The 27358-nt window shown below is 43.7% G+C and overlaps 1 long non-coding RNA gene across 1 annotated transcript in view; it reads left to right on the top strand.

Annotated features, from left to right (window-relative positions):
- Nucleotides 1-1914: 1914 nt before the first annotated feature.
- Nucleotides 1915-27358, top strand: part of LOC137321362 (uncharacterized) — a 54519-nt gene continuing 29075 nt past the window's right edge. The window contains exons 1-2 of the long non-coding RNA XR_010962792.1: nt 1915-1994; nt 3397-3429. This is a non-coding gene — a long non-coding RNA (uncharacterized lncRNA). The remainder of the gene's footprint in view (nt 1995-3396; nt 3430-27358) is intronic.

Below are 27358 nucleotides of genomic sequence, written 5' to 3' on the forward strand. Positions count from 1 at the left end.
TACAGTTCTGGTGCCCTTATTTAAGGAAGGACATTTTGCATTGGAGGCAGTTCAGAGAAGGTTCATTAGGTTGATTCTGGGTATGGAAGGGTTGTCTTATGAGGAAAGATTGAACAGGTTGGGTCTATACTCATTGAAGTTTAGAAGAATGAAAGGAGATCTTATTGAAACATACAAGATTCTGAGGGGACTCGATAGGGTAGATGCTGAGAGGATGTTATCCCTCATGGGGGAATCTAAAACTAGGGGGCATAGTCTCAGAACAAGGAGTTGCCTGTTTAAGACGGAAATGAGGAGGAATTTCTTCTCCCAGAGGGTTGTGAATCTTTGGAATTCTTTACCCCAAAAAGCTGTGGAGGCTGAGTCATTGAATACATTCACGGCTGAGTTAGACAAATTTTTGATCAGCAAGGGAGTCGAAGGATATGGGGAAAAGGCGGGAAAGTGGAATTGAGGTAAAAATCAGATCAGTCATGATCTCATTGAATGGCAGAGCAGGCTCGAGGGGCTGAATGGTGTACTCCTGCTCCTATCTCTTATGGTCTTATGGTCTTATGCAGGCTGGAGGGCCAGGAGTCAAGTTTGGTCCAGAAAATCATTAAGCACCAAGATTGGCGAGAAAGTTTGGAGGACATCTGAGGTCGTGAAGAAGACTAGAAAAGCATTATGTTGGCAAAGTGGTGTGGAGAAAGATATATTCTGCAAGGAGGTTGGAGAGGCTGTGGACAACCAGGATGCTAGATGCAATGAGAGGAGGCTGATGTGGGGATAATTGGCAGGAGATAGGACATAACTGGGCAATTTTCTATGTTATCAGGTAGAATCCACCGTCATAGTTGCACTGGAACAGCATGGCTAGGGGTGGGTGGGGGAGGCAGTTATTTCTGGTGTGCAGGTCCTCAGCAGTACAGTTGTGATGTCATAATTTTTGCTGTTTCCAGTGCACTCAGCTGCCTCGTGAAGTGAACCGAGTTGACTCAACACTGGCATCTATGATGGTGAGGACCTCGGGAAGAGGCTGAGTAGGATCATTCTTCCATGCTTCCTCATATTATTATGAAACAGGAGCCTTTGAATAAGGCCCAACCCAAGTTTTCACACATTGGCCCAAAATGGTCTACTATCTCCATTATCGTGACGTGTTCAGACACATCCTAGACCCTTCTAAATTAACAACTTTCTGCTGTGGCATAGCATTGAGCAGCTTATTTTAAATTATAAAAGATAAAATTGCCTAGGTTGTTTCTGCTTCTTGGATAGACCTTCCCTCCCTAAATGATTTGTTGAGAACCCTGTTTAAAAAAAAAAGTAGGCACTTTGAATGAAAAAATGTTTGTGATCTCTTTCCTAATATTTTTTCATTAAAAGTGTCTACCCCTACAAAGGACAGCGCACAATAATTATCCCAAACAAAACCCAATCATAATGACAAAATAATACACCATTGGGTTCAGTCTCAATTGTGACATTAAGAACAGTTATATGCAACAAAATTGCCATTAGAAACTTGCTCTTACAGATTAGTGTTTCCCTCAATACTGATTTATACAAAAACATCAGACTCCAAGGAATATCCACTGTTGCTATAATTGATGCATAAGGGGTGATGCCTATCCATCTTTATAGTGTGTCTATAGTTAATATAAAAATATAACAATCAATAACTAATTGATATAGCGGGAGATAATTTCTACAGTTGTAAAATGTCATTTTTAACCGCTTAATCTTAACTCTGCTATTAATCTAACTTAAGTTAAATGGTACCTTTATATGAGAAATGTAGTCATTTAATTAGTACTGTGTTCAACAAGTAGGCGTATGCAACAAAACAGTTATTAGCAATCAGAACTATTGTGCCTCCTCAAAATATAGCACTTCCTGGTTCAGGGTGTGGGGGAAGAATAATTCTCTCCCACTCTCTTTAAAATTAGATCTACAGGTTTGAAATTTCTCATTTGCAACTTTGAGATCCGAGGGAGGAGAGAATATTTTGAGTAAGCAAATTACCACTTCCTCTGGAAGATTTAAATTTTTGTAGCACGATGTGTAACCAAATTTCCTTTGCAGGAAGCTTAACTCCATTGTAAAACTGGAAAGGCTTTACCTGAATCGATACTGAATCTTTTTACTTCTGAAATTAAATTTTGGTATAATAATAAAGTTTTCTGAATGCTGTTAAGCAGTATTTGGGGAATAAATAACGGTTGTAATCAAATCAAGGGTTTTAAATGATACGGTAAGCTATGAGAAGGCAGCTGTTTTTGCTTTTACTTTGTTGCACTTAGCCAAATTTCAAGTTACTGAGCGCTTCTATTATTTATATACACTTCCTACATTTCAACAGTGACTACACTTCAAAAAAGTACTCAATTGGCTGTAAATTGCTTTGGGATGTCCTGAGGTCATGAAAGGCATTACATAAATGCAAGTCTTTCTTTCTTTCTGTCCTTCCAATCTTCATGTCTTCATGCATCATTCAGGCAACTCCAAAGTTACACTGCAGCCCTGCGTCTACTCACAGGCAATTGCTTTATAGATCTATATTTAAAAATGCAGAGTGCCCACAATGTTCTGAAGGTATTGTGCCTGTCAGTGATGCTGTGAGGGTCATGTTATGTGCCTCATTAATTAGAGCAGGTCCCAATTAATGTTATGTGACAGTCCTATTGTGCTGAACCTTTCACCACTGGCTAGCTACGCCGACTAATCATTGATGTATATTAGTTGTTGGGTATTCCCAATCTTTAATACCCATGTGAAAGAAACCTTCATTGAAATTAGTTTAAAAATATTGACTGGAACAAAATGAACCCCTTAGTATAAAAAAAAATGGCAGTAATTTAAAAAAAAACCCTCTGTGAGTCACCAGAGGCAACCTGGTGCCAGCAGTGCAGAGCTTATCTCTCCAATCGCTGAGTGCATCGTGATCTCCTTTAAAGTGGGAAAAATCCTAGGAATGATGACCAAATATGATGATCGTCGGGGGGTGGGGGGGAGAGGGGAAGATCGTCGGGGGGGAGAGGGGAAGATCGTCGGGGGGGGGGGGGAGAGGGGAAGATCGTCGGGGGGGGGGGAGAGGGGAAGATCGTCGGGGGGGGAGAGGGGAAGATCGTCGGGGGGGAGAGGGGAAGATCGTCGGGGGGGAGAGGGGAAGATCGTCGGGGGGGGGAGAGGGGGGAAGATCGGGAGGGGGAGGGGGGAAGGGAGAAGATCTGAGGGTGGAGAGGGGTGTGAAGAGAGGGACATCGGAGGGGTGAAGAGGGGGAGATCGGGGGGGGGGGGGTGGAGAGGGAGTTATCGGACATCAGAGCAGGGCGGAAAGATAGGTTCATCTAGTGTTTTAACATTGTGCAATGGTTTTTTTATGTAATTAATTTTGTTTCTTTGTTTCACCAGGCATGAATCAGAAGTCGTGGGAAAGCCGCCCAGGTAAGTTTAAAAATCGTTCTAAGTATGTAATCTGTCACAAGTAAAGTGCCTTAAGCACCTCAATGATGTACATTTGGCTCTTTAATTATCATCCCGCCGGCTTTAATTGGGAGTGTCCTTGGGGAACTCGGACATCGGCGGGTTGGAGTCGGTCTCCGAACCTGGACGGGATTTCTGCGATTTTCGGAGCCTCCCCGCCCCCAACGGACCTGCATTTTCCTGTGAAAATCGCGCCCTGGGTTTTGAAGAAATTAGGAACCTAAGTTCTGAAATTCTACCATGAAATATAAAATTATCAAAGTGTAATGTATTCCTCAGAAATTAATTTCTCCTATTTTAATAAAGGCACTAATCTATTTCTTTTAAATGGGTCAATGCGTCCATTAATATAGAGATGGCAATTACAGACAGATGCATTGAACAGTATATGTTGGTGTCCCACGGTGTAATTTGGTTTTGTTAGCTCTAGACTCGACTATTCCATTGCTCTCCCCGCCAGCCTCCCATCTTCCACCCTCCATAAACTTGAGCTCATCCAAAACTCTGTCGCTCATATCTTAAATCTCAACAATACCAGTTCACCTATCACCCCTGTGCTCGCTGACCTACATTGACTCTCGGTCCAGCATTGCCTCGAATTTAAAATTCTCAACCGTGTATCCAAATCCCTCCATGGCCTCACCCCTTCCAACCTCTGGAACCTCTAACCCGCCGAGATCTCTGTGCTCTTCCAATTCTGGACTTTGCGCATCCCCGATTTCCATCGCCCTTTCATAGGCGACCGTGCCTTGGATGCCTAGGCCCTAAGTTCTGGAATTCCCTCCTTAAACCTCTCTGCCTCTCAACCTCTCTCTCCTTTGAGATGCTCCTTAAAACCTACCTCTTTGATCAAGGTTTTGGTCACCTGTCCTAATATCTCGATGTCGTTTGGTGTCAAATTTTGTTTGATATTGCTTCTGTGAAGCGCCTTGGGATGTTTTACTACATTGAAGGCGCTATATAAATGCAAATTGTTGTTGTTTATAGTGGCTAAACCACACAGTAATTTTCATATTAATTGTGGAAAATGTTGATTTTAAAACACTATGTATTGCTCCCAGTAAAGCCTGGTCTGGTTAAACTGGCCAAGTTCAGGTATGTATATGCAAATGGTGTGAGCAGCATTCCAATTTATAATTAAGAATTATGGTTGTGACATTGGGGGAGCAAAGTTTAGCATTTATTCAAAACACATTTTAATATCCTAATGTGTAAATTTCAATTTATATGTCTGGAAAATCCATGGGCATTCAATATATCGCACATTTTGTAAGGAATTAACCGCATCACCACGATTGGTAAATAATGCAGGTAAGCCAATATAAATTAAATTTATGCCATTTAGATAACAGCCCTGGTAGTCCAAGTGTACTTATTCATGTAACAAGCTGAGATTTAAAACAATGGCTGTTTATTCATGCCATCGTTCCAGTAAGTTAATAAAACCAGCATACCTGCCTTATCAGTTTCATGTGCTTGTGCAATTTGAGTTTGGGAGTCCTTTCATTGTTTGGTCTGAAACCTGTACTTTGTACAGATTATTACTTAAGAGACCTAAGTTTTTGGATAATATTGTTTTAACAATATGCATACAGCTCACTCCACTTAAGGAGAGCTGACGTTTCACAATTTGTTTCTGGTGTAAACATTTAATTGTAGTTCAGTGCTGCAGTGCCATGGAACTTTGCCTGTGTATTATGTAAGAATGGTGTAAATTTGATCTAGATAGCAAAGTCCATCACTATATTTTTTCATGATGTGGAGATGCCGGTGATGGACTGGGGTTGACAATTGTAAACAATTTTACAACACCAAGTTATAGTCCAACAATTTTATTTTAAAATCCACAAGCTTTCGGAGGCTTCCTCCTTCCTCAGGTGAATGTGGAAATGAAATCCTCGAACCTATCGCATTTATAAATCACAGAACAATGCCTGGTGATTACAGATAGTCTTTTCAACTGCCCGTTGCCAAGGCAACCAAAGTGTTCAGACAGACAGGTGTTACCGAATATACAAACGGCCAGAACTAAAAAAACAGATGATTTTTTCGTCGTCCAGTACTTCCCCGGAGCGGAGAAACTACGCCATGTTCTCCACAGCCTTCAACATGTCATCAATGACGCCGAACACCTCGCTATGGCCATCCCCACACCTCCACTACTCGCCTTTAAACAGCCACCCAACCTCAAACAGACCATCGTTCGCAGCAAATTACCCAGCTTTCAGGAGAACAGCGTCCACGACACCACACAACCCTGCCACGGTAACCTCTGCAAGACATGCCAGATCATCGACACAGATACCACCATCACACGAGAGGACACCACCCACCAGGTGCATGGTTCATACTCCTGTGACTCGGCCAATGTTGTCTACCTCATACGTTGCAGGAAAGGATGCCCCAGAGCATGGTACATTGGCGAGACCATGCAAACGCTGCGACAACGGATGAACGGACACCGCGCAACAATCGCCAGACAGGAGGGTTCCCTCCCAGTCGGGGAACACTTTAGCAGTCAAGGACATTCAGCCACCGACCTTCGGGTAAGCGTACTCCAAGGCGGCCTTCGAGACACTCGACAACGCAAAATCGTCGAGCAGAAATTGATAGCCAAGTTCCGCACCCATGAGGACGGCCTCAACCGGGATCTTGGGTTCATGTCACACTACACGTTACCCCACCAGCGAACAAATGTTATCTGTTTTTAATATAACTGGTCAATTGCTGTCTTTTCCTTCCGGATGTTTCTATGTTTCTGCCTCTCTCGCTCTTTTTTTAATTGGCATCTCCACATCATCTGTTTTTTTAGTTCTGTTTGTATATTCGGTGGCCCTGTAGGTAACACCTGTCTGTCTGAACACTTTGGTTGCCTTGGCAACGGGCAGTTGAAAAGACTATCTGTAATCACCAGACATTGTTCTGTGATTTATAAATGCGATAGGTTCGAGGATTTCATTTCCACATTCACCTGAGGAAGGAGGAAGCCTCCGAAAGCTTGTGGATTTTAAAATAAAATTGTTGGACTATAACTTTATATTGTTTCATGCAGCCTAGTGGTGAAGTGGTCGGACATGTATGGTTGCAATGATTTTGTGTGTCTGTGTGTGCTACATTATTGAACCTGTGACTACTGCTGGTTCAGATGAATATAGGACCCTTAGCCTGTTAGTATATATTACCGTACCAGCCAACAAGTACACCCTGCAGTTGTATCATCAGCATATATGTTACATTCTCACTTCAGAACAAAACCACAACCATTGGGTTGAGAATCCTAATCCGAGTTTTTGGATTCCCAACAGTTGGAGAAGCAGTCACTATCGTAGAAGCCATGTGTGTATCCAAACAGGGGTTGAATATGGGCTGACTGGTCTTGGTAATGCAATCACACCAACAATCCATGTGTCAGGAAGATGTTGATGATCTGAGGAATAAATATGGACTGAAAAGTGATCAAATGTGCTGACAGCATCAAAGTTGGTGGAAAATAAGTTTAAAATAAAAGGCACACAATGATTATTTCAACTTGAAATAGAGAGGAATCACTACTGAAAATAACCAGAGGTGCATGCTCATTCAATTAACAACCAGCATGTAGATTTTAAATAACTTTATAATTTATTATCCTAGTAAAGTTTTAAAGTAAATCTGTTTAAAATCAAATTGTCATCAGATCACTAATGATCAAACTAAAATCTTAGTAATCTGCTTGTGAACTTAATGAAAAGTAATGGTGGTGATTTTCGTCTCACTGCTGTCCCGTTTTTCAGCATCAATGGGATGGTAGCAAGATGCAATTTGGGGGGAAAAAAAATAACTTACCACCCAATTTTCCGTTGCTATTTTTGATTTTAGGCTGCCAGTACTCCTGCCGCCAGGAGGTGGGAGGCTCGTGCATATTTAAAGTGGGGTCCAATTATCTGTTTCGGACCCCAAAGCAATTTTGGGCTTCACTGGGCCAAGCTCATGGCGCCCAAGCCCCGCCCAATGGAACTGAATGTGGATTGGCCATACTAATGGTTCTTATAGTATTTTTTGTTGGGCCATGAGGGAGCATTCATGGTACTGCTGAGAAGTCTTAACAGTTTTTTTAAGGCCTTCCATTTTCTTTTGCGTCTGTTCTCAGGTCCTGTGGTTATCATACACGGTGTTCCCTCTGGTTGGCACTACCCAGAAGGCATGCTGCATGACCGTCATCTGAAGAGGATTGTTAATTTTAAATCTGAGATTGATAGGTTTTTGTTAACCAAAGGTATTAAGGGAAATGGGGATAAGACGGGTATATGGAGTTAGGTCACAGATCAGCTGTGATCTAATTGAATGGCGGAACAGGTTTGAGGGGCTAAATGGCCTACTCCTGTTCCTATGTTCACTGAAGTGATCAACTTCCTCATGCTCACCATCTGCAGCAACTCCTCTACTTTGCCATCTATCAAATGGGGGTACAGGTCCCGTGCCACTCCAACACTTGCCCAGAGACATCATTTCTTGGATTCATATTGATGTTGCCATCCACTTACTTTTTCTATCTGGATTCTTTTGCTGTCCAAAAATGTCTTGCCATCTACATTCAGCCACTTATCTTTAAGGCTACTTCTCTTTAAGTGGCTGCTGCGGTCCTTTTGATAGCTGCAGCAATGCATGAAATTCCAACTTTGCAACAGGATTGGAAAATCTATCCCAATAGTATGTAGCACTGTGTGGTTAAAAAGAAAAAATCTCTGGCAAAAATCACGTTAGGTAGCAGGACCGTATGATTAGTCTCACTTGGGACCCCCAACACCCTACCGCTGGCTCTCTCTGTGGTGTTTTTAAATTGATTTTATTACAGCAATACAGAAAGTAATGTTTAGAATTCTTGGAGTAATTTTTGAGAAATGATGTGGAGTCTGCAAGCAATGACTGTTACATCATCAAGCCAATAGGGGCATTTCTTGCAAACTCGTGGGAGATACTAATTAACACAATCAACTTAATGTTTGGTTTTGGTGGCAAATGAAATGCGCTCTCAATAGTAGATGAAACTTGTGGATATCTCAGATCTTCAGTATTGAAGATGAGAGCAATTATTAAATTATTTACTTGGAACACAAATGATGAAGGACATCATTAACTGAACGTGTGAGGTTTCACTGCATGTTGTCAGCATGCAAATTAGAGCAAATTTTATAAAGTTACAATGACAATATGTATTTATCGTAAGTGAGATGCCAATTACTCTGTCAATTACTAGATTCCAGATTAGCCTCAGAGGAGGAGGAGGTAATATTGTCATCACCTCAGTTGGGCTATCTGGACAATGATTTTCCCTGGTGATGTCAAACAATTTTCTTGGTGACCTTTTATAGTCAGAAAGTATGGTTTTGATTTGTCATTTTCTAATTTACGCCTTGCAGAATGTTTAATGTCTCATGATAATCAGTGACATTTCTGGGTAACTTAGAGTAAAGATTCTTCTTAACAAAGTGATGTGGAATGCGTGGAGGCATTTTCTTGCCAGTAAAGATTTTTTTTTTCTATGTTCAGTAACCATTTGTAAAGTTCCAAAAGTGTCTCTTTTATCAGTCATTTTGTATGCATCCAACCTTCTACATTAGTAATTTCATCTGTACAAGTCAAATTGCTAATTTGCATGGAGTGAAGATATTGCACCATATTAGCTAACATCTTGTTGGACGGATTAAATTCCCGACAACACTAATAAAGCCTTTAGATCTCAAAGTAGGTAACTGAATAGAGTTGCATTGCAAAATTGCCCTTTGAAGGTGAAGTGAGAAAACACAATAAGATGAGGCTGGATACAAATTGTAAAGCAGTTTTATTTCACAATGGGTGAACATACAGAGCAACAGTTATGATCAGGCCCGCTTGGCTCAATTAATACAATTTGTTGTCATGTAATAAGACAAAATAAGGCACACTCTATGCTTCCCCACATCAGTGGGTCACCTTATTTAAAATAAGTCCTAACTCCTCTACTGCATATCTGAGCCTGGCCAAAGCCTGTTTTTGCAGCTTTCTATTTGAAGATTTAAATGACTTTGCAGCCTTTACTGGACCTGATTGCTAACTGACTTTCTGAATTTTTAATCACAATGGGGTTGATTTTGACTTTTGGGTGGCAGACTGGCAGAGAACATTGGATGGCTGCCTGCTCTGGTGGTGAAGAGGCTGCTGTGATTTTGAGGCTTCAATCTCATTTGAATTTGGCAGGTGAGCGGTGGTCGCCAAAAAGGTGTCCTGATGCAGCTCGGCATTCTTCGGCCTCAGGAATATCAGCCGGCTGGGAAACCGGCAGAGGCCCACAGGTAGGTGCTAAGAGGGGAGGGGGAGATGCAATGCCAAGGCGTGGCAAGACCGAGCTGGTAGCATCCCGCAATATTTTTGCCGAGCCAGGTGGAGCATCCTGCTTCTTCCGGTTCCACAAAAAAAATGTTTCTTTTAATTATTCTGGCCATTTCCTGATTGGAACGCTGCTACACATGGGCGGAGCACTCATGTCAAAAGCTCCGCCCATGTGTCACATAAAATTGCAATTGGGGTCCTAATGACATAGATGTGATTACACTCGAGAGAGTACAAAGGAGAATTACGAGGATGTTGCCAAAGCTGGAGAATTTTAGCTATGAGAAAAGATTGAATAGGCTGGGATTGTTTTCTTTGGAACAAATGAGGCTGAGGGGAGATTTAATTGAGTTATATGAAATTATGATGGGACCAGATAGAGTAGATAGGGAGGACCTATTTCCCGTGGCAGAGGGGTCAGTGACTAGGGGGCATAAATTTAAAGTAATTGATAGAAGGATTAGAGAGGAGCTGAGGAGAATTTTTTTCAGCCAAAGGGTGTTGGGGGTCTGGAACTCACTGACTGAAAGGGTGGTAGAGGCAGAAACCCTCAACTTGTTTAAAAAGTACTTGGATGTGCACTTGAAGTGCCGTAACCTACAGGGCTACGGACCAAGTGCTGGAAAGCGGGATTAAGCTGGATAGCTCTTTTTCGGCCAGCACGGACACAATGGGCCGAATGGACTCCTTCTGTGCCGTAAGTTTCTATGATTCTGTGATTTCCGTGAGAATTGGCCTACCACAGGCGCTTTGGCAGTAGGTTTCAGTGAAAGTTACAATGGGTCGGTCGTGGAGTTAACAGCGTGGTAAAGCTACCGACCCCATTGTACACAGCCAGAAAGGACCAGAGACTTCCCAACTGAGTGGGGTTGAGGTGTTTATCGAATGCTGAGACAGGTTAACAAATTACTTATTATTTACAGTTTGCAGGGAAACAGTATCAATGCTAAGTTCATTAACCACTTATCCATCTTGGGGGGGATAGGAAAATCGGGTGGGATATATAACATGTTTTGCACCCCTGCTGAAGTTGAATTTTGCCAACCCTCCCCCCCTCCCCCCACCCCCCCACCCCACCGTTTTTCCTTTCATCTTGTTTGAATTTACTTTCTTTAAAAATTCAACGTTTAAAAGTAACTCTTTTTCTTTCCAAATCCTTTCTGTGGAAAAATAGCTAAAACATCCCAAAATATGACATATTACTTTCCCTCAGGGGAGATATCTTCATGTCTGAATCCTGCAGCTCACTTGCGAAGAGCACGCTTTTCATTGAATGCTTCACCATGACTGTCGATTTCCCCCAGGAACCCACAAACTGCTTGAGTGATGTTTCTCCATTCGGGTACATTATGCCCCACCTTCAGTACCTCATCGTGTGACATCCTTGTGACCCTATGTGAATTCCTCTTCTCAACTATCTATCACCCCAAGGTAACCTATTTGGGTTGGTGAGTGCAAGTGATGGGATCATGACAGAATGGATCAATTTTGACTGGCAGTGCCAGATGTTGCAAGTTCTAGCAGTGGTTCCATCTCTGTCTTTCTCTCTCTCTGCAACATCTTTCTTGTTTCCAGCTTCTGTAGAGATAAGAAGAATGAGAACTGCAATGAGTTTCTTGCAGTCCAATTTTTCCTTCCTGTTAGACTCATGCAAGGGTCTCCTCCGAGTATGACCCTCAAAAAAGAGAAACCATTTCTCATCTTTGACCCTTAGCACTTAGTCAGCACAAACCATCTGCGAGTGCAGCCATGTTTCCATCTCTTACAGCAGTAGCTGAGTGAGTTCCCAGGTGTGGCTTTGCCTTCTCCTCCTGCTTGGCAACATAGTGAATAGTGAGCAGGATAGTAGCAGACTTCAGGAGGACGTAGACAGACTGGTGAAATGAACAGACACATGGCAGATGCAATTTTATGCTGATAAGTTTGAAGTGATGCACTTTGGGAGGAACAACATGGAGAGGCAGTATAATCTAAATGGTACTAGAGCAGAGGGAGCTGGGGGTTCATATTCACAAATCTTTGAAGGTAGCAGGGCAAGTTAATAAGGTGGTTAAGAAAGCTGATGGGATACTTGGCTTTGTAAATAGTGGCATTGAATACAAAAACAAAGAAGTCATGCTAAACCTTTACAAATCACCGGCTAGGCCACAGCTTGAGTATTGTGTACAATTCTGGGCATGACACTTTAGAAAGGATGTCAAGGCCTTGGAGAGGGTACAGAGGAGGTTTCCAGGATGAAACTAGGCATAAGGAACTTCAATTATGTGGAGAGATTGGAAAAGCTGGGATTATTCTTCTAAGAGCAGAGAAGGCTAAGGGGAGTCCTAATAGAGTTTTGATAGAGTAAGTAGGGAGAAACTCTTTCCTCTAGCTACTAGGTCAGTAACCAAAGGTCATAGATTTAAAATAATTGGCAAAAGATCTAGAGGGGAAATTAGGAGACATTTTTTCAGAGTTGTTAAAATCTGGAATGCACTACCTGAAAAGAATCCAATTCCATAGGAGCTTTCAAAAGGCAATTGGACATGTACTTAAAGAGGGCTAATTTTCAGAGTTATGAGGAAAAAGCTGTGTGGGACTAAATTGGACAGCTCTTTCCAAGAGCCGGCACAGGCACAATGGGCCGAATGGCCTCTTTCTGTGCTGTAAGATTGTATGGGCTATAAATTGGTCCACATAGCGCCCGTTTTGTAGGCGCTACGCGGCCTTCTAAGAATCCAAAATGGCATCCGGAATGCGCGCGCATGCTTCAAGTGTGACGTGGGCCGGATACCATCTTGATAAAGGTGTTTGCGCACGCATAGATAACAAATACCAGCAGCATGTAAAGAAAGGAGAATATGCGTTAGAGCAGTGTGCAATGCTGATTTAAAGGGACAGATGCGATTTTGGAACTCAACGGTCCAGCCAACATAAAGCTGAACACGTCGTAAACCGCATGGAGGACCCTCCACCAGTGGTATTTAAAGGGACCATGCAGGATTATTGCTTCTGGCTGCTGATGCATTTGTGCCTGTTTTTGGGGGTCTCCTATACTTGAATACTGGGACTAGGGGACATAGCCTAAAAATTAGAGCCAGGACTTGCAGGAGTGAAGTTAGGAAACGCTTCTACATGCAAAGGGTGGTAGAAGTTTGGAACACTCTTCGAACGGCAGTTGATGCTAGCTCAGTTGTTAATTTTAAATCTGAGATTGATAGATTTTTGTTAACCAGGGTATTAAGAGATATGGAGCTTAGGGGGGGTTTTGGGGAGTTCGGTCACAGATCAACTATGATCTCATTGAATGGTGGAATGGGCTCGAGGGTCTAAATGGCCGACTCCTGTTCCTATCTTCCATTTTTTTTATTCGTTCATGGGATGTGGCCGTCACTGGCGAGGCCAGCATTTATTGCCCATCCCTAATTGCGCTTAAGAAGGTGGTGGTGGTGAGCCGCCTTCTTGAACCATTGCAATCCGTGTGATGAAGGTTCTCCCACAGTGCTGTTAGGTAGGGAGTTCCAGGATTTTGACCCAGCGACGATGAAGGAACAGCGATATATTTCCAAGTCACTTGGAGGGGAATGTGCAGGTGGTGTTGTTCCCATGTGCCTGCTGCCCTTGTCCTTCTAGGTGGTAGAGGTCGCGGGTTTGGGAGGTGTTGTCGAAGAAGCCTGGACAAGTTGTTGCACTGTATCCTATGGATGGAACACACTGCAGCCACAGTGCGCCGGTGGTGAAGGGAGTGAATGTTTAGGGTGGTGGATGGGGTGCCAATCAAGCGGGCTGCTTTGTCCTGGATGGTGTCGAGCTTCTTGAGTGTTGTTGGAGCTGCATTCATCCAGGCAAGTGGAGAGTATTCCATCACACTCCTGACTTGTGCCTTGTAGATGGTGGAAAGGCTTTGGGGAGTCAGGAGGTGAGTCACTCACCACAGAATACCCAGCCTCTGACCTGCTCTTGTAGCCATAGTATTTATGTGGCTGGTCCAGTTAAGTTTCTGGTCAATGGTGATCCCCAGGATGTTGATGGTGGGGGATTTGGCGATGGTAATGCTGTTGAATGTCAAGGGGAGGTGGTTCGACTCTCTCTTTTGGAGATGGTCATTGCCTGGTACTTGTCTGGCGCGAATGTCACTTGCCACTTATGAGCCCAAGCCTGGATGTTGTCTAGGTCTTGCTGCATGCGGGAACAGATTGCTTCATTATCTGAGGGTTTGCGAATGGAACTGAACATTGTGCAATCATCAGCAAACATCCCCATTTCTGACCTTATGATGGAGGAAAGTTCATTGATGAAGCGGCTGAAGATGGTTGGGCCTAGGACACTGCCAAGAGGAACTCCTGCAGCAATGTCCTGGGGGTCACCATTGATTGGCCTCCAACAACCACTACCATCTTCCTTTGTGCTAGGTATGACTCCAGCCAATGGAGAGTTTTCCCCGATTACCATTGACTTCAATTTTACTATGGCTCCTTGGTGCCACACTAGGTCAAATGTTGCCTTGATGTCAAGGGCAGTCACTCTCACCTCACCTCTGGAATTCAGCTCTTTTGTCCATGTTTGGACCAAGGCTGTAATGAGGCCTGGAGCCGAATGGTCCTGGCGGAACCCAAACTGAGCATCGGTGAGCAGGTTATTGGTGAGTAAGTGCCGCTTGATAGCACTGTCGACGACACCTTCCATCACTTTGCTGATGATTGAGAGTAGACTGATGGGGCGGTAATTGGCTGGAATGGATTTGTCCTACTTTTAGTGGACAGAACATACCTGGGCAATTTTCCACATTGTCAGGTGGATGCCAGTGTTGTAGCTGTACTGGAACAGCTTGGCTAGAGGCGCAGCTAGTTCTGGAGCACAAGTCTTCAGCACTACAGCTGGGATGTTGTCGGGGCCCATAGCCTTTGCTGTATTCAGTGCACTGTTTCTTGATATCACGTGGAATGAATCGAATTTGCTGAAGACTGGCTTCTGTGATGGTGGGGATATCGGGAGGAGGCCGAGATGGATCATCCACTCGGCACTTCTGGCTGAAGATGGTTGCAAACGCTTCAGCCTTGTCTTTTGCATTCACGTGCTGGACTCTGCCGTCATTGTGGATGGGGATGTTTACAGAGCCTCCTCCTCCCGTTAGTTGTTTAATTGTCCACCACCATTCACGACTGGATGTGGCAGGACCGCAGAGCTTTGATCTGATCCGTTGGTTGTGGAATCGCTTAGCTCTGTCTATAGCATGTTGCTTCCGCTGTTTAGCATGCATGTAGTCCTGTGTTGTAGCTTCACCAGGATGGCACTTCATTTTTAGGTATGCCTGGTGCTGTTCCTGGCATGCTCTTCTACACTCCTCAATGAACCAGGGTTGATCCCCTTGCTTATTGGTAATGGTAGAGTGAGGAATATGCCGGGCCATGAGGTTACAGATTGTGCTGGAATACAATTCTGCTGCTGCTGATGGCCCACAATGCCTCATGGATGCCCCGTTTTGAGCTGCTAGATCTGTTCTGAATCTATCCCATTTAGCACGGTGGTCGTGCCACACAACACGTTGGATGGTGTCCTCAGTGCGAAGACTGGACTTTGTCTCCATGAGGACTGTGCGGTGGTCACTCCTACCAATACTGTCAATGCTTCCTATGTTCCTATAATAAAGTTTCAATACTCTACAGGGAGAGGGCTGGCTATCTGACAGGCAACAGCAAGGGCACTGGCAGAGTGACAGGGGTGGGACAGGAATGCTGTCACCCTGAGAGAGGACAGCAGGTTCATGTTCCATGGAGCCACTGCCACTTGCTGCCTTCTGTTATGCGCCACCTTCTCCTGCAGGAAAGTGGGACGTGTGTCGGTGAATGTCCTGCAGGATGTCTGGGTGATGTGCCTGTCATGGTTGAATAGCTGCCAGTATGTTTGATCTGTGTCGTCCCCTACTGCCTCCCACTGCCTCTTAAGCATATGTCTGGAGGGCCCCCTGTGGATATAGGATGCCACTGTTTCTGTCCACCTCTTGCATCAAGGCCTCTAATGGATCAGCAGAGAACCTTGGTGCAAGCTCTCTCTCAGGCCTGATACAAACTCAGATTGGCAGATTGGTGAAGTCAGGCGTGAAGGTTCGAGGATGTAGGATTTAGTAGTGCACAACCTTTATTCAATGTTTTAACATAACTCAACAGTTTGTAAACATAGGGACGGGACCTGAATCTGTGTTTTGCATGTGCGATGTCTGATCTCCGTTCAGACTCTGTGCGGACCTGTATCTTATATTTTGAAAATAAGAGGTGCAGGCTGCCTTTATGTGGTGCGAGGCACTCACGCGATATTGGGGCTCCACTGCTGGTGAGCAGCCACTCAACAGTGCAGCTAGGCCTGGCTGCTCGCAGATATCAGGTAAATGACCAGGCAGCACGAATCTCACTGATTCTATGATTATATTTACATCAGTCTATGAGAAGTTTCAGCCTGTCTTCCTCCTAATTCCTTTTTGATCCATGGTTTGAAACTGGTGCATACTGGCACCACTGGCATGACATGCACCTTTATCCTGCCCAGCAATATTTAAATTTGCTGACTCTGGGATTTCAGACAAGGTCAACGTTGGCACATACAGCGACAGATTGTGAGATTCCCAATTTTAGGGCTCTATTGTATTAAGTCAAATGCACAAAAATCTAATTGCAAAAGCAAAGAAAAACTTGTAACCACAGCTGTGGAACAATAACGTCCTTTTAAGAAAACCTACTTCAGCAATTGCGCCCATTTTTTATAGGTGAGGTGCATGCTGGGTTCGGAGTCTTGTTGAAAGTCATAAAATTTATGCCTGAGGTCTGAATTAAGATGCATTTACCTGCAGCACAGTCTCTTTCTGGCTTCAAAATCATGTGTAGCACAATGTAGTACACAGCAATTCAGATGCGTGACATTAAGTGACCAATTTATTAACCAATGCCCGACACAAGCGAGGCTCTGTGCCGCTGTTGGAGCCTATTAAATAAAATGAATTGTATACTGCATTCAAGCATTGAAATTCACCTTTGCGTGCAGTACTTTTTTCCCCTCCCTTTCACGGGCCCTCCGGTCTCCCTTTCACGGGCCCTCCGGTCTCCCTTTCACGGGCCCTCCGGTCTCCCTTTCACGGGCCCTCCGGTCTCCCTTTCACGGGCCCTCCGGTCTCCCTTTCACGGGCCCTCCGGTCTCTCTCCAGCTTTCCTTCTTCCTGTGGGAAGCTTCTGATCTCTAGAACTTGAAGACATGAGGAATTAATTCTGGTTTGTTTGACCATGTGGTCAAACTATGTGGTTCTGAGTTGTGCCGCTACATTAAATTATCATCTTTATGTTGAGCAGCTCATATGTTAACATCCAGTATGGAGGCCTGCCACTAAGGCCTGGAGAAGTTGCAATTTGTCATTGAGAGTGTAGTACAGTGATTTTATTGCTGACCTTTTAAATACTTATACTGAAAAGGAAATGCTACAATGAGGGATCAATGTGTTTGCCTGTATAGTACTAACATTTATTTCAGGTCATATACTCAAGATGTGGATGTACTAAAACCAGGCTACTAAATTATTTGTGAGCTAAATGTGAGGCTGCAATAGCACTGATGGTGTGTGCATGTCACATGTGAATTTGTGACATTTGAAATATGGAACTCTGTCAAGCCGTGTGATATTGATTGTCTTTACCTTTATGAAGCTTTCAGGAGAAAGTACGACCTCTGCTAAACGCTGCATAAATAATGTTCCGTTCTCTGCTGCCAGCTGAGCAGGTTTGCTTCTAGAATTTTCAATGTATATAATTCAAGAGTTTTCTTTCCATAATAACGGGAGATATTTCAAAAAGTTACTCACAAAACAGAATTATTTAAGTATTTACATTATTTTGCTTAAAATTCAAACCAATTTAAAAATGCTTCCTGTTACCTTTGAAAAGATTACAAGTGCTGTGAAGCCCATTTGGGGCTTTTAGAATATTGTTTGTCTGTGTTGGATTTACAACTCATGATCTAAATCACTGTGGCAAATGTGCTAAATGGACTAGCAATGAGATTCTGTTTATTTAAATAAAACTTGCTCATTTCATCCACTTTATAAATTATCACGTAGGATAACATTCACAATGATAAATTTATGTTTAATCACAAAGGACAAAGATCATTACTGGAAGCTATGCCTTTGTTGAATTAATAAACTGTATTTTTTTTTAGAGCATTTGGGAGTGATTTTACTTTGATTCCTTTTGAGAAACATCTACCATTTGATTGGTGTTTCCTTATATTAGCATGATAGAGATTGGTAACTGCATTGTTGACACTTTGTATGCCTCTTACAAACTTCCTTTTTTCTCTGGATACCTGTTTCACTTTTTGTCCCGTCTCTCACTCTCTCTCTTTTACCTCACCTGTCATGGGCGACTCATGGCTCCAAACTTCTGATACCTGGAGAAATGATCATGTCTCTCTCTCTCTCTCTCTCTCAGGGAGCAGGAGTTTGGTACATGTGATCCTATTTTCTTTGCATGAGGGTCTGGCAGGGGCTGAGTCTGGTGCTTTGGACCACTTGTAGTTTTTGGGAGTATTCTATTGATATATTGGGCTCAATTTTAACATTGCAAAATGGGTGGGTTGGGGATGGGGGAGGGCATTGAAAATTTGCCACCATTTCAGACCCGCCTCCAACCCGCCCATTTCCGGGGCGCGAAGAGGGGCGGGCGACCAACCAATCTGCTCCCAGGAGGCGGGTCGGGCATTAAAACCTTTCAAGGAGGCTTTGGGCCTCCATTTTTCTGGACTTCCTGATTTCAACCCCGGGAGGCCGGGATTCCCGGGCCTTCTGTTTTACGCCTCATGAAAGGAGGCAAGAAGGCCTGAGACGAACAGGTAGGTGCCTAGAAAGGCACACCTTGTTGGCCCGGAGGAGCAGGAGTGCTTCCCCCAGGCCCAACAAGCCTACCTGCACCGACCCTCCAACGATCGCGGACACCCGACCCCCAATTGCGGACCCCCCGATCGCGGACCTTCAATCCGCGAACCCGATCCTCCCACCCCCGATCCAAGATCCTCCCCCTCAACGATCACGGACCCCCGCGATGACCCCCGATCCCTACCCCCCATGACTCATGACCCCATGCCAACCTATGCCCACCCATGCTCCCGTGCCCACCCATGTCCCCCTGTGCCCCCCCACCCCCTATCCATACAAACAAAGACTTACCTGCAGACTTACCTGAAGACGTCCTCTCCCTGGCTGGTCTCCCGTCTTTCTGAGACCAGCCTGTCACTTGGGCCGGTCAGTCGGACAGGAAACCGACAAAAAAAATAAAAGATGTCCTTGCGTCAAAATCGTAAGGACGTCCGGGAAACCTGTACTATTGGCTTTCCCATCCTCAATTTGGCCCCCACGCCCCCCACCTTTCCCGGCTCGGTTTTAAAATCGAGCCCATTATTTTCCCCGTTCAGGTACAAAAGACAACTAGCCAAGAGAGTGACTAATGAGGTTTCTGAGCACTTTCTGACGTGTTGTTGTCGAAGTCAGACCTCTCTTGGATGAGCTGGTCTGTGACTAACTGGGGAGAGTGTATCAAGGGTCAGCAATGCTGATGAGGACCAGCAATGTGTATCCTGAAGTGCATAGGGAATTTGTTGAAGCGATTAGAAAGTTATGGTAAGTTTTTATTGGAGAATGTGATTCATTTCTTCTGAATTGTTTTTTTTTGTGTATTGATAAATTTTAGAAGACCAGTGTGAGCTGAATGAGGAACAGTCTTAGTTGCTGTATCTGAGAATTATTTTTAGCTGGAATGTTATTGGGTAGAATTTTTTTTGTTAGAATGTGTTTGAACATCAACATATTTGACAGTAACAACATGCCTTCTAATATAATAAAACAACTCAAAAAAAACTTTACAAGAGGTCAAATAAGACACTGAACAGTGATGGGAGAAGATTTAGGGGAGGTGACTAAAGGCAGAGTCAAACGTTTAAGGAGGCTTTTGAAGGAGGAGAAGAGAGGTTGTAAGGTGAAGAGGTTTAGGGAGAGTTTCCAGAGTATGGGGCCAAGACAACTGAAGGCTCTGCAACGAGTAGAGAGAAGGGGCGATGTAAAGGAGTCCAAAGAAGGAAGAGCAGAGGGCAGGCATTGTTGATAGAGGAAACTGCAGAACTAGGGAGCGATAAGGCCGTGGAGGGACTTATAGTTGAGGACAAGGACTTTGGATTTGATGCTTTAGGGAACAGAGTACCATTGGAGGTTGGTAAGGACAGGAGTGATAGGGGAGTGGAACTTATGGGACGGGATGCAGGTAGTGGTTGTGTGGATGAGTTATACTTCTTACAGGTCAGAACTTGGGATGTTGGTAAAGAGACCTTTAGCGTAATTGAACTTGGTAATGACCAAATATGGATGAAGCTTTCAGAGACAGTTGGGATGATGTAGGCACTGTTGCAGAGATAGATATAGGTAGTACTGGTGATTGCTATTGCTGATAGATATGGGATTTGAAGCTCAGCTTGGGATGTAATAGGACGTTGAGGTTGAGCGTTGTCTTATTCAGCCTGGCTGAGCAGCTGGGGAGGGGAGTGGAATTGAGGGCTAGTGTGGGGAGTTTTTTGTGATATCTAAGCAGGGTGGTTTTAGTCTTGTTGATAAGTTGGAGAAAATTCTTGCTTATCTATGACTGATAGCATTGGTCGTGGATTTGAGAGTGGTGACAGAGAAATGGAGCTGGGTGCCATCAACATATATATGGAAAACTGACCCCATGCCTACGGATGATCCCAAGGGTGGAATCTTGGGTAGACCTGATGTGACTTTAAGCAGAATATGTTCTGGCTGTATTGGAACAGATAGATGTGAACTTTCTGAAACAGGCGAGAACTTCATTACAATATAGAAATGAATTATAATTGTCTGCTAATGAGCAGACAAACAGTTTTGTGTGATTCTCATTAGGAACGCACTCTGCATTTGTTTTGCCAAAAGGCAAATGTTGCAGGGAGGGTCGTTCAGCACGGTCAGGAAGCCAGTATTTAAAGGGGCAGGCAGCAAATAAAATCTGCTATTTAAGTGAAGATTTTTGTTTTTGGCTTTCGGGCTGGTCTGTTTTTTTAAATGCAATTTTTGTATGTTTTAGGCCAAGAGTTTTTGCTTGGGTATTTATAGATGCTGCACTTATAATTTACAATAAAGGTTTTCTAAAGATAATCCATTATTTCTGTATTATTTGAAGGGAGGAAAAAGAGGAGGAAAGGAAGTATGTAGGGCAAGTGTGACTATATCTGAGACTGACTGCCCGCATCAGCTGTTACCCAAAGACTTGTATCTCTAAGCACAGACACAAATATCTTGTCATACCTGAAGAAAACTATCTTCATAGGCTATGCTTCACTTGAGAGTTATGCTGTTTCTTGGACACTGACCTCCAGACAACTTCCACCAAAGGGATAGTACTGCTGGTGGCTGTCAAGGTCACCACAGCTCTGAACTTTTATGTCTCAGGCTAGTTCCAAGCTGCCATAGGGGACATCAGTCAATCTGATGTTACAGATATATCAAGCAAGTGATTGATGTTATTACTTTCCCCATGGATAACTTGTAGCACAATGAGAAGCCCCCCCCACCCGCCAAAACGGACTGGCATCACCATCACCAAGGGCCCCACCATCAACATCCTGAGAATGTTACCATAAACCAGAATCTTAGCTGGAGCAGCCATATTAACACTGTAGCTACAAGAGCAGGGTAGAGGCTGCGTACTCAATGGCAAGTGGCTCATTTCCCGACCCCTCGAAGCAAGGGAACAGAGTTGGGGGATGAAGACAATGGGTTTTCAGTTTTCCCAATTGGATGAAATTGTGGCTCATCCAGGACTGGATGTCGGACAAGCAGTCTGACAAAATAGGCAGTGGAGGGGTTGAGAGAGGTGGTGGTGAGGTAGAGCTGGGTGTCATCAGCGTACATTTGGAACTTGATGTCATGTCTTAAGATGACATTGCTAAGGAGCATCACGTAGATGAGAAATAGGAGGGGCCCAAGGACAGATCTTTGGAGGGAGGTAACGGTGCAGGGGTGGGAAGGAAAGCCATTGTAGGAGATTCTCTGGCTACAACTGGATAGGTAAGAATGGAATCAGACGAGGGCAGTCCCACTCAGCTGGAGAGGTGTTGGGGGAGGATGGTGTGGTCAACCATGTCAAAGGCTGCAGACAGGTCAAGAAGGATGAGGAGGCAAGGTTTACCATGGTTGCAGTTACAGAGGATATCATTTGCAACTTTGATTAGGGCCGTTTCAGTACTGTGGCAGGGGCGGAAACCTGATTGGAGAGGTTCAAACATGGTTACGGAGTTACGGAAAAGATAGGCGGAGATTTGGGAGGTGACATCATGTTTAAAGACTTTATGGAGAGGAAAGGGAGGTTGGAGATGGGGTACCAATTTGCAACGACGGAGGGGTCAAGGGTGGAGGGGGGGGGTGATGATGACAGATCCAGATGTTAGAAATTGGCAGAGCACCCAGACAGCCAGCCCTGTGGCCAGTCAACATCCGTTCTTTTGTGAGTGCATTCCAATGCAACAATCCCTTCTGCTAGCCCACCAAGCCAAGGTTCCCCTTTGCCGTAGTCCTGAACTCGCATCTTTCTCCAGTTTTTTTTCCTTTCTCCCCTCATGCACTCTCCGAGTCATTACATAGAAACATAGAAAATATGTTCTTATGTTATGTTCTTATTTGAAAGGGAGGGGAACAGTACCTGAGGAGAGGGAACCATTTACAATATCAGCGAACATGTTCCAGGAAGGGAACTTGGGTGGTCAGCAGTTTAGTGGGAATAGGGTTGAAAGAGTAAGTAATACTGCAGTTATGCAGGGCCTTGGTGAGACCACACCTGGTGCATTGTGTGCAGTTTTGGTCTCCTTACCTAAGAAAGGATATACTTGCCATAGAGGGAGTGCAGTGAAGGTTCACCAGACTGATTCCTTGGATGGCAGGACTGTCTTATGAGGAGAGATTGGCTCGACTCAGCCTGTATTCACTCGAGTTTAGGAGAATGAGAGGGGATCTCATTGAAACGTATGAAATTCTGACACGGCTAGACAGACTGGATGCAGGGAGGATGTTTCCCCTGGCTGGGGGATCCAGAACGAGGGGTCACAGTCTCAGGATACGGGGTAGGACATTTAGGACTGAGATGAGGAGAAACTTCTTCACTTAGAGGGTGGTGAACCTATGGAATTCACTACCACAGAAGGCTGTGGAGGCCAAGTCACTGAATATATTTAAGAAGGAGCTAGATAGATTTCTAGACACAAAAGGCATCAAGGGGTATGGGGAGAGAGCGGGAATATGTATTGAGATAGAGGATCAGCCATAATCATGTTGAATGGTGGATCAGGCTCGAAGGGCCAAATGGCCTACTCCTGCTCCTATTTTCTATGTTTCCATGTAATGACTCGGAGAGTGCACGAGGGGAGATAGGAAAAAACTGGAGAAAGATGCGAGTTCAGGACTACGGCAAAGGGGAACCTTGGCTTGGTGGGCTAGCAAAAGGGATTGTTGCATTGGAATGCACTCACAAAAGAACGGATGTTGACTGGCCACAGGGCTGGATGTCTGGGTGCTCTGCCAATTTCTAACATCTGGATGTCTGTGTATGTTTTTAAGAAAAAGCTGCACAAAACCATTAGAAGCACAATAGTATTTCTGAGGGTCTTCCAAATTTAAAGGAGCTGTCCAGATTTGGGGAGAAGGCCCTCAGTATTTTTGGCCCATAGGCTGTGGAATGAGTAGGGGATGGACAGTTTAGAGGTGTGCTGCCATTGCCTAGCAAATATCCCCTCTCATAGAATCATACGCTGCACAACAGCAGCATAGCACAAAAATTATTGGCCTCTCACCCCTTTTAGAAGGCATTCCATCTTGCAACCCTTGTAAAACATCTTTCGTTTCTCTTTCTCCATGGTCTTCCCACGATGAGACAACATCATCTGATGGCAGTGTGGAACGTTTTACAGCAGGTCATGTCACACGCCACCTGGCGTGAGCACCGTCACTGGAGCACCCCAAGACAGGGGGCATTTAGATCAAGAGTTTTGACAAGGAACTGCAGGTGAAGCACTCATCGCAAGTGAGAGGAATAAGTGGAGTTGGCAACTAAGGAATGGCAAGCATCTTTACAGCGTCATCCTCTGCTGTAAGGGGTAGGAATTGGTAGCCTACAGTTCAGCCTTCAGAGGGAGTTGATTGACGAGCAAAAGGACAACATAATTTTTTTTGAGGCTGTGATGGACACCCTATAGGGTTTTATCAAAGAACGTTCAGCTGTACACCTCCAACTTCTCAACAGCAATGAATGAGGGATTATCTGCAGTCACATTATGGAATGCATGGTACCTTCACAGTCATCTGCAGAGGAGAGAGGAACCGAGCCCAGACACAGCTTCTATCAGAGACACTGTAACTAGGGTTATGGAGACCTAGGGCACCAACTTACAGCAGTCTGCCACTGTCAGATTTGACAGGCTAAGGAATTTTCTAGAGACAACCAGGACAGAGTGCTTTACATTCCTCAGTGGTGCCTTACAATTTGTTCTCAGACAGATGGCACCTGGGGCATGACAGGAGAAGGAACAGATGAGATGGCTTCATTTCATGGTCCTGTATCCAATGGGACAATGCCAGCTGCATCCCTTGAGGGCCATAATGTACAGCAGTAACCTAACCCACACTTTCTCCACCTACTGAGAAAGTACTTAGATGTCCTTCTATGGTTCTATAGTTGTAGATCAGATAGTCAAGCATTCACCTTGTAGGTCATCAAGGGAAAGTCCAGTGGCAGGCATAGAGGTGTGAAATTGTAATTCTCACCAGGAAAATTTTGAGTACTTTATATCTCGTTACTGCGGATAGTTTTTATTGGGAAGGACCACGTTAAAGTAACAACTAATAGTAAGTAGGGGTAAGATGGCAGTTAAGGTGCAGTATTTAGAAATGTACAGTATGTTATGGGACATTTTTCCATTTTAGTAATTCTGGGAAATTGTGCTACCCTAGCCTGTGATTTTCTGTCCATTAATTTTAAGTCATGGGCTGTAGATCCCAATGCCAAAGCAGAAAATCTCCCACATTGTTTCTGGGAACAATGATTGATGTTTCATTCATCTGCAATACTTTTGGAAGGGCTGTATCTGGAAATTACAGGAAGCAATTATCACTGAGTGTTGTTGCACCAATCTGCCTGGCTGCAGTTCCCACTTTCTCCATTTCCTCCTCCTCCTCCATTGCTACACTATGGACCTTCTCTTTGTCCTGCTGCATGGGTACCCCTCTTTGTACTGCAAAGATGTGCAGCCTGCAGCAACACTTGATAATTTTGGACACCTTCGCTGCGCTAGATAGAGCACCTTGCCTGAGTGGTGCAAACAGTGGAATCTTTGCTTTTACATCCCAAAGCTGGGCTCTACTGGTTGAGGCATGTGCCACATTGTATTTAAATTCTGCAACTGTTTTGGAAATTTCTCAGTTGGATCATCTTTCATTGCTGCAGAAACTAGCACTCATCTTCCAGCACCTGTCCATTCATTCTATGTGAGCCTTCAAATAATGCATGGAGTGCCACAAAATGGAGACATCATGGGTGCTGCCTGGATAACAGGCAAAGCAAATTAAAGCAGTGAAAAATTTGAATACTAAAACAATGGGTTTACAAATGAAAAGGTAAAATAGATACAAGGACGGCAATAACTACTTTTTACATAAAGTTGAATTTCATTTTGTTTTATACAAAAGAAAGTTTCCATTTTCAGCTTTTTTTTTGAAAGTTCAGTTGTGCTGGGAATAGGAGCAATTACAAAATATTTCTTTGAATAGACTAGATGAGCTTGCCTTGCTCTAAAGGTTCACTACATATGTGAGTATCTTTGTTTTCAGTGGGTGAATTCCAGCCTTCCAGCAGAAGCAGACTGCTTCCACTTAATGTAGTGTGGTGGGACTGAAACATTTCCCCAGGTATACTGAATGAACATTTCTCTTACTTCAGTGAAAAGTACCAGATGTCAGGTTCATTTGTTTTTTTTAAATTTAGAGAGCTGCATTCAGTCAAGCCAAAAACACATCAGGAAATAATAATATTCTGGTTTCAACTTTAATAGAAATTAAACTTTACGAAAGCCCGTGTATATTTTGTAGTCAGTATGATTGCAACAAAGAGGACAAGTAGAAAACTAAGCACAAAGGTACTATTTAAAGGGACAGTGTAAAGATTCTGTTGCACCAATTGTTTTAGGACTAATTGCTGATATTTATGATGTTTCACTTTCTTCCTCCCCCCCCCCCCCCCCCCCCAAATAAGTCTGGCACTGGCCTACAGCAAGGCCCATCTCTAAGGGGTCCATTCACTCTGTTTTGTCCTTCATTTTTCTCTGTTTAATGTAACCAAAAATTTCTTGATTGCCATTTTTTGTTGCTTGAGTCTCTTTATTTTTTCTCTCACTTTGTTTATCATTTAGAAAAAAACAAATTGTTCCTAACGTTCATGTCTTTCTCTCTGTTTAATCTTTTTATCACATTTTATTTTTCATTTCTAATTTTTCTATGTTTTTTAAAACCTGTATAGGGGCTTGGACCAGTGGATTTGCCCAAGCCAGGGGTGGAGCTGCTCATTGAGAATTTAAAAAATTTATTATTGGAATTTTTTTTCTGCCATTGCCTTACAGAGAAAGAAAAAGTTGCATTTATGTAGCACCTTTCCCAACCTCAGGACGTCCTAAAGTGCTTTACAGCCAATTAATTGCTTTCTGAAGTGTAGTCAAGTGTTGTAATGTAGGGAAACATGGCAGCCAATTTGCGCACAGCAAGGTCCCACAAACACCAATGAGATAATGACCAGATAATCTGTTTTCATGATGTTGGTTGAGGGATAAATATTGGCCAGGAAACCAGGAGAACTCCCCTGTTCTTCTTCAAATTGTGCCATGGGATTTTTTACATCCACCTGAGAGGCAGCACCTTCGACAGTGCAGCACTCCCTCAGTACTGCACTGAAGTGTATATATTACTGTTTTCGCTTGCTTTCTTCTTCCTTCTCTCACAATTTTATTGTAACCGTACTTTAAATTATATCTCCTAATCTTTACTTTTTACTGTTTTAATGTTTCTTCTTTGTTACCAAATTATCCCATTATCTCTCAGCCACTGTCTTTGTCACTATGCATTACAGTGCTCAAAGTCCTTAATAAGTCTCTCTTGCTGCCTGTCCCTACTTCTCCATCTCTCTCTGTCTTTCCCTCTCTCCCTTTTTAACTCTCATTTATTATTCTTGGCTTCCATTGTTATTAACTTTTGTCTGATAACGCTCCTGTGAAGCGCCTTGGGGTGTTTTATTATGTTAAAGGCCCCAAATAAATGCAAGTTGTTGATGTTGTTACTGTCTAGACAAGTCTTTCTCACTGACTTTTTCTAAATGTTTCTGTGTACTTCTATCCTCAGTGCTGCATAATCTCTCACTGTCTGTCTCTCGTTGCCACATACATGCCAACAATTTCACACTGACAGCATTATGGGGCCCAGTCAGCAAACCAA

Source organism: Heptranchias perlo, chromosome 5 (assembly GCF_035084215.1).
Source record: "Heptranchias perlo isolate sHepPer1 chromosome 5, sHepPer1.hap1, whole genome shotgun sequence".
Lineage (NCBI taxonomy): Eukaryota > Metazoa > Chordata > Chondrichthyes > Hexanchiformes > Hexanchidae > Heptranchias > Heptranchias perlo.